Source organism: Armigeres subalbatus, unplaced genomic scaffold (genome assembly GCF_024139115.2).
Source record: "Armigeres subalbatus isolate Guangzhou_Male unplaced genomic scaffold, GZ_Asu_2 Contig1208, whole genome shotgun sequence".
In the NCBI taxonomy this organism is placed as follows: Eukaryota; Metazoa; Arthropoda; class Insecta; order Diptera; family Culicidae; genus Armigeres; species Armigeres subalbatus.
In genome coordinates this window covers 67,869-80,274 of record NW_026941966.1, presented here as the reverse complement: position 1 = coordinate 80,274, position 12,406 = coordinate 67,869, and positions in this window count along the sequence as shown.

Sequence of the window (12,406 nt, the reverse complement as noted above, 5' to 3'; positions counted from 1 at the left end):
ATCTGTCAAGATACAATTAAGTGGTGGAATTCAATGGGATTGTATTACCTCGTCTTATGACAAGTGAGTTTTTTGTTGTTTTTTTTTGAAATTGTGTAAAATGGATATATGCAGTTTCAAACATTCAAACAAATGGTACAAACATTCAAAAAAGCAAGAAATTCATAAAAACGAATTCAATGTTTTTCATAAATTAACTTGAGTTCGCCAGACAGATATATTCTATCATCGAATGTCGAGTCAAGTACGAGACACTAAAAACGGCCTCACAGTTGAGGTCGAAATACGTATTTGTGTAGATAACAAAACGTGGTGGAATTATATGGAAAGTACTAAACTCGTCTTAGACAGTTGAAGACATTCCTCTAAAAGAGCTCAAATAATTTTTCTATCATCGAAAATATTGCTGAATTAGAGAAAATGCTTGTTAATGAAATTGGGAGGTTCACGGAATTCTCAAGTAAGGACATTTTTTAAAACCAGCAGTATCACAAAATATGAAAAGTTAATAGAAGCATAGATTTTGGATTTCATGATAGGTTTTCAAATTGTTCTAAAGCTTCAATTTATCATCTAAAAAACTGCTACGAACAGCTGATAAGTTGAACCGACTTCACATATGTAGTGTTATCAGGTGTGTTATCATTTTTGAACAATCCGTATGTGCGTCGATGGTTCGAAAAAAAAATACCAGTGCAACATAACGTCATGTCACTGAGTGCCGCTTATCTGTGTAGACTTATCAATACACAGAAATTGCTTTTTCCATCGCCTCATTGTACAAACAAAGTTAAAGATAACGCATTGGGAACATTTCTGATAAGAAAAATGGGAAAAGTACGCTCTAATGATACCTTTTTTAGAAATGGTCTACGCAATAAAAATCAAATACGATTTTATTAAATCTTATACCGTATACCGGGTGAAAGCAACACATGGACTTATTTCGCAGAACAGTAACTGATAATCATAAAAAAAACAGAACTTTCAAGATACATTTCTTCAGTATATAGTTTGCATGTTTCGGTGCATTTACGGAGTCCCTAGGTCCACATGCAGCCGATGTGTTCGTGGTCCTCCACGAAGTCTCCAGCCCTATCCATCCAAGCGATTCTGTGTTGTATATTTTATTGAAATTCTTTCTCCCAACATTTACACAAAGTGACCTGCACCTCGCACTCAAGTCTACTATATTTTATTCGATTGACATTTTCTATATTTGATACACCTTGTGATTCATGCGTCTACGCCAAACATCATTGTCAAGTTCCTATCCCACCATTTGAAAGCAAATTTGCCAGAATGGACCAAACACTACATAGCTATTCTCTAGAATGGACGATTTACCAGAAAGCAGTAAGGGTATGCGATAACACAATTTTTCCTAACGAAACGAAACGAAACGAAATTAGAAATGCTACTGTTGCGTACCATCTATGGTGGGTTGCAGATGGCGGACGGTACGTGGAGGAGGCGAATGAACCACGAGTTGCATCAGCTGTTGGGAGAACCATCCATCGTTCACACCGCGAAAATCGGAAGACTGCGGTGGGCCGGGCACGTAGCCAGAATGTCGAACAGTATTCCGGTGAAAATGGTTCTCGATAACGATCCGACGGGAACAAGAAGGCGAGGTGCACAGCGGGCAAGGTGAATCGATCAGGTGGAGGACGACTTGCGGACCCTCCGCAGACTGCGTGGTTGGCGAAGTGCAGCCATGAACCGAGCTGAATGGAGAAGTCTTTTATGTGCAGCACAGGCCACTCCGGCCTTAGTCTGATGATAAATAAATACTGTTGGATTGGAACGAAACGAAATTCTAATTTTTTCCCGAAACTTCGAAACGAAACGAAATCCGGGTCCATTTGATTCGAAATTTAACGAAACGAAACGAAATTTAATTTTTTTTCCGCGGAATTTTTATTAAAATTTTTTTTAGCATTATACATAATGCTTAAAAGGAATAAAAAAATCCGCGGAGGAAGTAATTTTGTTTAACATTTTTGGAGTCAATAATGCGTTAATAAAAAAATGCGCCACCTAGAATCTTTTTTCTCTAAAACAAAGTTTTGATGCGACAACAAAAAAAATCGGAAAATTATAAGAATTTTCAAAACATCCTTTAACAAATCCGTGATAATAAGCGCGTCTCCCAATACGCTACCGCATGAGCTGCGAATCCGGTGACTGACGAGGGTTTGGTGGAGGGGCTGGGAATCTAACCCATGACCATTCGCTTATAAGGCAAACGAGTAGCCAACTACGCTACGGGACCCCCAAAGTAACAGGTTATTTTGAATCTAATCACCATTTTCAAAAGTATGCTCCTCACCATAAACAACGTGAAAATATTCATTACCTAATATTGCTTAATATTTCCAACAGATTTCATATTTATTAGATCTGTTCACCATTTTGAAAAGTATGACAGATTCAAAGTGCCACCCCTCCATTTCAATTAACATCTTGAATAAAGTCTCCAGGTCAACTTTCGACCAAATTCATGAAGATTTATTGAACCTGTAAAACGTTCCAAAATAGTCTTTTCAACAGATCTAAGCAGTATGAAAGCTGTTTATTGCAATACAAAACTCGACATTTTTACGTTGTGATTTTTTTATGGTGAGGGGCATTTTTCATCCATCACTTATTTTTTATGGAGTTAGCCTTGGAAGATAAACGAAAATCGTGACGGCTAGATGAAAACCTTTTTCCGTTTCATCACTTTTCACAAATTCTTTGGTGCGCTGCGGTGGGAGTTGAACCTTAACAATAATATCCCTGGGATACGTTGACTCTAGCAACATTTTCACGCTATCTTCATGTAGGCATTAGGGTCTGGGTCATTTGGTATAAATTCATATGGCATAAAGCCATTTGGCATAATGCCATTTGGCATAAAGGCCATTTGGCATAACGGTCATTTGGCCAAATTTTGAACTGCAACAAAAAAGTGGGTCATTTGGCATAATTTGGAACTGTTAAGGACAAGCATCTCGAAATCCAAAACAAAATTCTTTCGCATTTTCAAGGGCACACCACTCAGCTGTCACTGTTATTATTATACGGATGCTGCGACACTGCAAAGCTGAAACAATAAAAACAAAAGTTGTCCACTGCCTCCGTATTGAATGGTGTGACCTTGAAAACGCGAGCGAATTTAGTTTTGGATTCTGTGACGCTTGTCCTTAAAGGGAATGAGTTTTGTGATGATAGATTTAGACTGATGATAGACATTTTTCGGAAGAATGGAAAAACAAAATGGATCATATCCATCATTGACTTATTCCAGGAAAACGCATACATAAAAAAATAATTTTAAATCCCCTTACTTGATTTTGACAAACACCTCATTTTGGAGAATGGATCAAATCCAAGATTGTCTCTCTTGTCTCTTCCAAAGGACAAATCACATATACCATTGCCGTATTCTGAACAAACTTCTATTTTCATAAAAACAATCACTTTTAATTTTGAAGAAGAGATCAAATCCCCCATTGCATTCTTGCGGACAAACGCCCACTTTTAAAGAAGGGATCACTTCCACCATTGCCTTAATCCGGACAAACGCCTACTTTTAAAAATAAGGATCCACATCCATCATTGGCCTAATCCAAGAAAATGCCTACTTTTCAAGCAGTGATCATACCCACCCTTGCCTTAATCCGAGCAAGCGCCTAGTTTTAATGAAGAACTCACATCCACCATCGTCTTATGCCGAACGAACGCCCTAATTTTAAGAAGAGATCACATCTACAATTGTCGGTTTCCGAGCAAGCGCCTACTTTATAAGAAGGGATCACATCCACCATTGCCTAAATCTGGGCGAGCAACTACTTTTCAAGAAAGGGTAATTTCCACCATTGCCTTAATCTGAGCAAACGCCTACTTTAAAAAAGAGATTGCATCCACCATTTCCTTAATCCGAGCAAGCGCTCCATACTCGGCTAATGAATGCTTTCTTCGAAAGGATTGTGTATTTTATTATATTATATTCACTATTCCAGGTTTTTTTACAGCACCACTGAGGCTTGTAATTTATATTATGAACAAACAATAAATTATGCCAGATGTGCGTTATGCCAAATGACCCTCACTTTTGTCGCTGTAGTCAATTATGCCAAATGACCGTTATGCCAAATGGTTTTATGCCTAATGAATGACCTTATACCAAATGGCGTTATGCCAACCCTCATAACCCGTTCCGAATTATGTCGAACAGTCTACTTGTCTCGCATTTCCTGGTGCCCCGGAAAACGTTCAAAATTCCATGATGAATCTGTAAAGCCGTTATTTCTGCAGCTCAGCAAAATGAAGAACAAATTTCCGTAAAAAAAAATACGGTTATTTGCTGATTTTAGCAATAAAATGAGAGCTAGGACATGATATAATAATTCAATCGAGACTGCCTTGTTACTATTCAGTCGGTAGCTCTAAAGAGGTGATCGCCATGCCAGTGTCACCTAATTAATTTGATACAGAATCTTCCAAATACAAAAATTAATTTCGAAATTCCGCGAAATTCCGTTAAATTTGATTTTTCTGTCGAATTTTTTTAAATTTAACGATACGAAACGAAATTAGAAAATCGAATTTCGCCATACTCAAATTCCGCGGAATCCGCGGAATTTCGTTTCGAATGCCCTAAAACGATTTTTTTTTTTTCGAAATTCCGCATATGCTTAGAAAGCAGTTTTCCAGAATGGACCATACCCTCGCAATTTTCGGTTTTATTTTCCGATTATTGATACCTATTTGAAAAATGAAGAAAGAATCATGGACTGGGCTATTGAGCGTAAAGATTATTCATCATTTGAACTGCGACAAAAGTGAAGGTGATTTTGCTGTATGGACCTTTTGCATAATTTAGTCGTCGTCCAAATAACTTGTTTTCAGGGAAGCGATTATTTACATTAAAGTTTCCATTGAAGCAAATATTTATAATATATTAATAGTATGTATATTTTTTTTTCTTCTTTATTAAAGAGGCTTCCAGCCCTTGGCTGGTTCACCTCTGGTTAACAGTATAGTCTACTTTGTAAATCCCCATACATATATTAGGCAGCAGACAGCACATTCACACCATTTTGCATCACAAAACGTGACTAACGCCTGAAAACGATAACCAAGGAATGCAGTAATTGCAAAAATTACAGTAATTTCAATAATGCATCATACGTTTCCGATTCGATACGGATTTATTTTCACCTTGTATTAACAAAAAAATTGGACATACTGCTTCAAAAACGGATGCAAACCATAAAAAAATATAAATACATATTGTATTTTTCACTAATGATTAGATTCGCTCAACGAAATTCAAGAGTTGTCAATTATTTCTTTAAATGAATTTTCAACAACCTTTGTATAGATTACCTTGATTCATAAGCACGTGGTCGATTGAGAGCAATGGGACTGAATGTAAACATCAAAGCAACAGCTGGTTTTGTTGTGTAATCATGATCAGCTGCAGAGCTGAGGACAATTCGCGAAGTCGAAGCAAAATTCTTCACACAAACAATGATAGTTCTTTATGGGTTTTTACAGTAGAGCAACAGAGAGGAGGAGATGGCGGCCATGTTTCAGTCAAACCCTGACAGATAGCAATGGGGTTTTCCATAGGAGGGAAGAGCAGAATTTGCTTCGACTTCGCGAATGAAAAAATATGTAATATATGGTGGCTGCAACTGTCACGATCTTCACGTGAAATGCGCACGGTGAGCAACAGCGAAATCGAAAGCGAAATGTGAGTACGACGAAATTTAATTCATAAAAATCTAAATGGTGGAAAAATCGCAATATGGAGATATTTTTTTTGTGTTACGAGACGAGCCAGCCTTGGGCCGAAAGTTTTGCTAATAAAGCCAAAACAAATTTTTTTTTTGATATTCTAAGGTTTCCAAACCTTCCTTGAGCTCAGATCTTGATGATCTATATAAACAACAAAGCGTTTTATAAGTCTCAATCCTAATTTGAAGTTGGAAATGCTACTTAAGACATAATTAAACTATTTTGATTAAATCGCAGTGTAACCAGAACATCAAGGGTACTCCAAACAATTCTTGAGTTCAGATCTTTGAGGTCTACAAGACCAACAGAGCGATTCATAGCTTTTCGAGCATGTGTGTTAGTTGGAGAATCCCCATGAGACATCATTACACCAATATATGCAAAATACAACATACCCAGAATATCTACGGTACTCCAAACCATTCTTGAGTTCCGATCGTGGAGGTCTACAAGACCAACAGAGCGATTCATAGTTTTTCCGAGCTTGTGTGTTAGTTGACGAAGCCCCATGGGACATCATTACACCAGTATGAGCGAATTACAACATTCCCAGACTTTCTACGGCTCTCCAAACCATTCTTGAGTTCATATCTTGCAGGTCTACATGACCCACAGAGCGATTCACAGTTTTCCAAGCTTGTGTGCTAGAAGCCCCATGGGGCATCATTAAACCAGTATATACAAAATACAACATTCAAAAAATATCTACGGTACTCCAAACCATTCTTGAGTTCAGACATTGGTGGTCTACAAGACTAGCAGAGTGTTTCATAGGTTCACGAGCTTGTGAGTTAGATGAAGAAGCCCCTTGGCACATAATTACAACATCATATAAAAATCACAGTATTTCCATAACAATTACAGAACTCTAAAATAATTTTGAGTCTGTATATTGAAGCTCTACAAGACCTGCAGAGTGATGCGCAGGTTCCCAAACTTGCTTGATAGTTGGAATAGGCTAATGGACATCATTAAACAGTGCGTACCTACGAAAAAACCCAAATTAATCCACCTAGCGTTGGTGGTGCCTTTCTCGCATTTAGTTAAGACACCAACCTTATATGGGGTTTAGATGGTCCGATGTTCCATTTTCTTTATAACTTTTGAACGCAATGACCGATCGTTCTAAAATTCAATAGTGATCAACAAGGCTTTGTCCTCTGTCGAATAAAACTTATTACGGTCGGATTAAGGATTACTATAGGAAAAGTTGTCTAATGTTTTTTATAGCTTTTGTGCACACACATACACACACATACACACATACATACACACAGCAGACAGACATGTGCTCAGCTCGTCGAGCTGAGTCGATTGGTATATAATACTATGGGTCTCAGAGGCTTGTATAAAAAGTTCGTTTTCGGAGTAAAATTATAGCCTTTCAGTACAACTTAGTTGTACGAGAAAGGCAAAACGTGTTATTACACACTTCGCATCGACATTTTTTCATTCCTTTTGTCGTCTATAGTGTTATAGAATAAAGCTTGGTCTATGGGAACCACGGCGTCCGTTGATGGCCGACTGTACATGTGAATTGTTGCTACCCCATAATCGATAAAAATTGGAGTAAGCTGCACTTCGAAGGCGTTGGCTCTCTCATATTTACTTGCTTTATACGTATACAGTGGTGGTCTTATAATTAGCACAAACATTCTGTTTTCATACAAAAAAGTCAACTTTGCGGAACTGTAGAGGAGACTGGGGAGACTGATCCCCTTTTCTGATTTCCGATGTATCACAGCCAAAAATAAATAAACATGCGCGATTTCCACACAGACTCTTTAAGAAATATAGTATTCAACTTTACTGATGTATGGCAGTCTTTAGATTATTGTTGTTATTGATACAAAATCGATTTTTTGGAGTGCTGTCAAAAAGCGACTTTCAAAATATTCGCGGGAAATTGATCCCTCTCCAAGAACTTGCTTTGATAAAATTAGAAAGGTGCCCTCAGATTTTTTTAAATATTTTTCCTTCAAAATACGCGGAATTTTTGAATTGCTGTGTGTATACATTAACGATTTTTGTTATTGAATTCGACAGCACATGCAATTTTAAAATTTGGGGACACTTGATCCCCTTTCTATGATATCTAAGCAAACTGAACTCATGGACAGTTTCGAGTGTCGTAGATGTTCAACAAATTCTGATAAAATTTCGAAATTAATTTATTGCCTTTTTTTTGGTGATAATTATATTTAAAGCGAAAGGGAGTAGATGAAAGTAATGAAGATACAGATTCGATTAACACCGCAAGTGGCAAGTGTGAAATGAATAGAAACTGAAGATTAACAGAGAGCCATATGAGAGAACAACATTGTTGAAATCGCTCTTATTTTTACTTGGATTCGTCTATTGAGCAAAAGCATCCTTTCTGCGAATGAATTAGATTTTTCTTCTACTAATACTGGAAGAGCGTTTGCGTTAACTGAAGAAATTATATCTTATTATCTACTATCATATTCCGGGGAAACTCGCCAAACTGTCAAACACATTTCTTATTTATTATTTGCCTAATTCTGGGAAATCGTCTTCTTCTAAACAATGTTCAAACATCTTTCACAACTAATTATTTTCACTAAATCAAATGCTGCTCTGAAATCAATTAAGGGATGAGTCTGAAAGTAGAACTTTCCGTATTTTCCAATGATCATCCACAGGGTAAAAATCGTATCCGTTGTTGATCGACTCTCACGAGTGCCTAGGATACGTCGACGAAGGACTCCTCAACCAGTCTCAGTCTGTAAAAAAGAAACTGCGTAATAAATTTGAAATCGTTCATAAGGGTAATCCCTCTGCGCTCTTCCACCTCTTCTATCCACATCCGACCAAATGTTCATTCGACCAAAGGTTTTTTTTTACGTAACGTCCTTAGGACCAAATATCCTAAAGCTCAATTTGGTTAGACGGCTAACACAATTGAATAGAAGTAACCTTGCGGAGTCTAAAGTAAGTTCGGGTTCCGTTACTGTACGTCTCCGAATTCCTCTGCACTTCCGCCTCGTTTGTGTTGGCCCTCGTACGGCTCTGTAGCAATTTTTCTAGACTGCACTCTACCTTTTACTAACTGGTCACGTTGTGGATTTGACGAACACATGGTTCGAGGCCTTCATCTTTTCACTTATTGTTCCGAACGAACACCACCTTTGCAGGGCTTTTTTTTTATCTTTGCAGGGCTGTCGTCTGGCATTCTTGCAATATGCACTGACAATCATATCCTTTCAGCTTTTATCACCTTCGAAATACTGGGCTAGCCGTATAGTTGGGCGAGCTCTTGGTTCATACTCCTCCGCCCCACGCAATTCTCTTACACATCGCCAAAGATGGTCCTAAGCACCCGTATTTCAAATATCCGGAGTGCTCGCAAGTCCTTCTCGAGCGTGACCCAAGTTTCATGTCCGTAGAGCACTAGGGGCTGTTCATAAACCACGTAGACTCTTGAGGGGGGGGGGGGTTCTGAAAAGTCTACGTTAGTCTACGAAGGAGGACGGGGGGTATACTAAAAGTCCACGTAGACTTTTTAATTTATATATTTTTTTGGAAAACTATTCATACAACGGCTTTGTGTGAAGTTTACATGTTTTATTTTAGATTTTTCCGTTTTTTTTGTAAGACTTTACCGAAATAATCTCTCGAGTTTCTCCAGAAAAATCGTATGGATTTCATTGAAGTAATAGTCTGAACTATGGCTTAAAAATATCATGATTTCAACAGCAAAATGGTTCTGTGTTGAGCAGGAAAATTCTCCAAAGTGTTCTATAAAAACTTTCGAATAAATGTCAAAATTTCCACTTGGATTACATTTTACTAAAATATCTTTTGATTTTCAGCAGAAACTTCTTTAGAAACTACAAATGATTCTTTAGAATTTCAACGGGAAATTATGACGCACTTCAACGGAAAATTCCTTAAAATTTACAATGGAAGCATTTTGGAATATTCAAGAAGAAGTCTCTGGAATTTCCAAAAGACTTTCTGCAGAACTTGTAGGGAGAATTCTCCGAAATTTCCTTGAGAAACCCTTCAGAATTTCCACTGAAGATTTTCTGGGAAGTCCCCAGGAATTTTTTCATAATTTCGGAAATTCTTGAAATTTTCGCGAGGAATACTTTGGACATTTTTTTCTTTGGACAATTTCTTCAGCAGTTCTAATGAAAATTCTTTAAAATTATCGATGGAAAAAGAAATTGTTGAAAATTTTCACGAGAAATTATTTGAATTTTCCACCAAAAACTCTTTGAGTTTCCACAAAAAAAAATATTGCAATTCTTGTAAGGAAGCATTTGTAATGTTCGTGAAAATTTATTCGAATTTTTTACGATAAATTCACCACAAAATCAACTGAAATTCTCCATAATTTCCACCGAAAATAATTTGGAAAACTCTTTGGAATGTGCATAGGATTTTTTTAAATTTCCTCAAGAAATCGCTCCTACTTTGCAAGAGAAATTTCAAAATATCGTAGGAAACCATGCTATTACCTGGAAACTTTAAAGTTTATCACCAGGCACTTATTGGAATGTAGACTTGACATTCTCGGAATTTCAACTCGAAATTTTTCGAAATTCTGAAAATTCTTGGGTTTTCTACAAATTTGAACCGGCATGAAGAATTATAATTCAGATGCGTGACAGATTTTAAGCTTGGCTCCGCTCACTACCATGTCTTGGAAGTATTCGCCACCAGTCCAACTTTTGTTGCTTCACGTTCCAGGCGGGTGTACGATTCAGGGTAATATGGCCCAAGGGCGTGTGGCCTGGAATTGCTTTGGACAATTCTTAGTAATTTAGTAGTTTTTCTAACATCCTTGAAGAATTTTCGAATTCTCAAAAGGATTTACAAAGCAACCCCAAAATAGATTTCCCTAATATTTTTTTAGATTTCTCTAGGTATTGTTTCGGGAATCCTCAAGGAATTCCTTTGAAGGTGACAAAACGTTTTTTTTTTTGCCCATAATTCGGAACAACGATCCATAAATGTTCAACACATTTTTAATTGTATGTTTTGATTGATACATTTATTCAAAGTTAGGGATCATTTTTATCTTTTGAAAGAGTGTCCCAGCTCAGCTCCGTCAGTGGAGGCCGATACCATTTGAAAATAGGGAACGAAAATAGGAGTGGGTCGGCCACAGCTCACGTTTGGGCGGAAACGAAATCTGTGAACAGACATCAGACTGGAACCCAGCTGGACAGAAGAGGCGAACTCAGAGATTCACGGCGGCGTAGACTCCATAAAGGAATAAAAAAAGGCGAGAGAGACATCACTCAGGATGATCTTTTAGGTCAGCCCTTTGCTCCACTCGGTGTGTACAAGACCCATATAGATAAAAAGTAAGATAGTGAGTATGGACAGAAGTTTTTCATCCATACTTTTCTTTGCTAGATCCTTGTCTGAGATGATCAGAACTGGATCGATCGGCGAGTGTGCTTTGGTGCTTAGGTGCAGGCGTGTTTTTGGGATATGTTTGGATTTTGTTATGTTTGAAATTTGAAAAAAGAAAAAAGAAGAATGAAGAAATAAAGTGGAAGGAATATGAAGAAGAAACATGGATAAAAAAGAATAACGAAGAAGGAGGAAGTCAGAAGAAAGATGAACGAAAGAATAAAGGAGAACGAAAATGGAGAAAGATAGAAATAAGAGGATTAATTAATTTCTCACTTTTCAATACTCATTTCTTATTTATCCCTTTCTTAATTTCAAACCATACATCTCACTTCTTAGTTCTCAATTCTTACAAACTTCGCAGTTTTCATTGCTCGCTTCTTGGTACTCACTTGGTTCTAAGTACTCAGTTCTTAGTTTTCAGTTTTCAGATCTCAGGTCTCAGTTCACAATTCTCAGTTCTCACTTCCCTTTTCTCATTTCTCGCTTTTCATTTCACACTTCTTATTTCTCACTTCTCACTTCTCAATTCTCAATTCTCATTTTTTACTTCTCATTTCTTATTTCTTAAGTCTAGCTAGCTCATAGCCCGAGCAAAGCTTGGGAGCGAATCGATAGCTTGTTTTGACATTGTGAAATCGTCGAATATGATTACTTAATTTGTTATCTTTTTGGTCGTTTTAAGGGTTAAAATAACAAAATGTATAGCAGAAAAATCTTACTGTGGCATCAAAACGAAAACTATTTCTGCTATCGATGAGAGCAAATCGAAAACAATTTGATATTGTTTCCGATATCAAAATAAGTACACAGTTTGATGTGAGATCATACAATTTAGAAATCTAGAGCAAAGTGAGATCAAAATCTGTAATCAATCATGATGATTCATAATAAAAAAAAATGATTTCAATTGGATGTCAAAATCAAAATATGTTTTCTATGTGCTCTCATTATGTTTTCAGACTTTGCTCGGGAGCCCATTTAACAATTTGGTTATCGTGTGAATTGCAGGAGAGCGATTAAGAATTCATCTTTCTTGATGGTTGTTAATATTTTTTTTCATTTAACTCCAACTCGCGCCTTATATGGTTCGTTCATCACCTTTGAGATTTTGAGATTTTCCCATAACTGATGCGATCCTTAATTATTATTATGCTTTATAATGATTGCCTTTTCAATCAGCCACATCAGATAAACCCTTTTTTCCATTATTATGCATACTCAATGA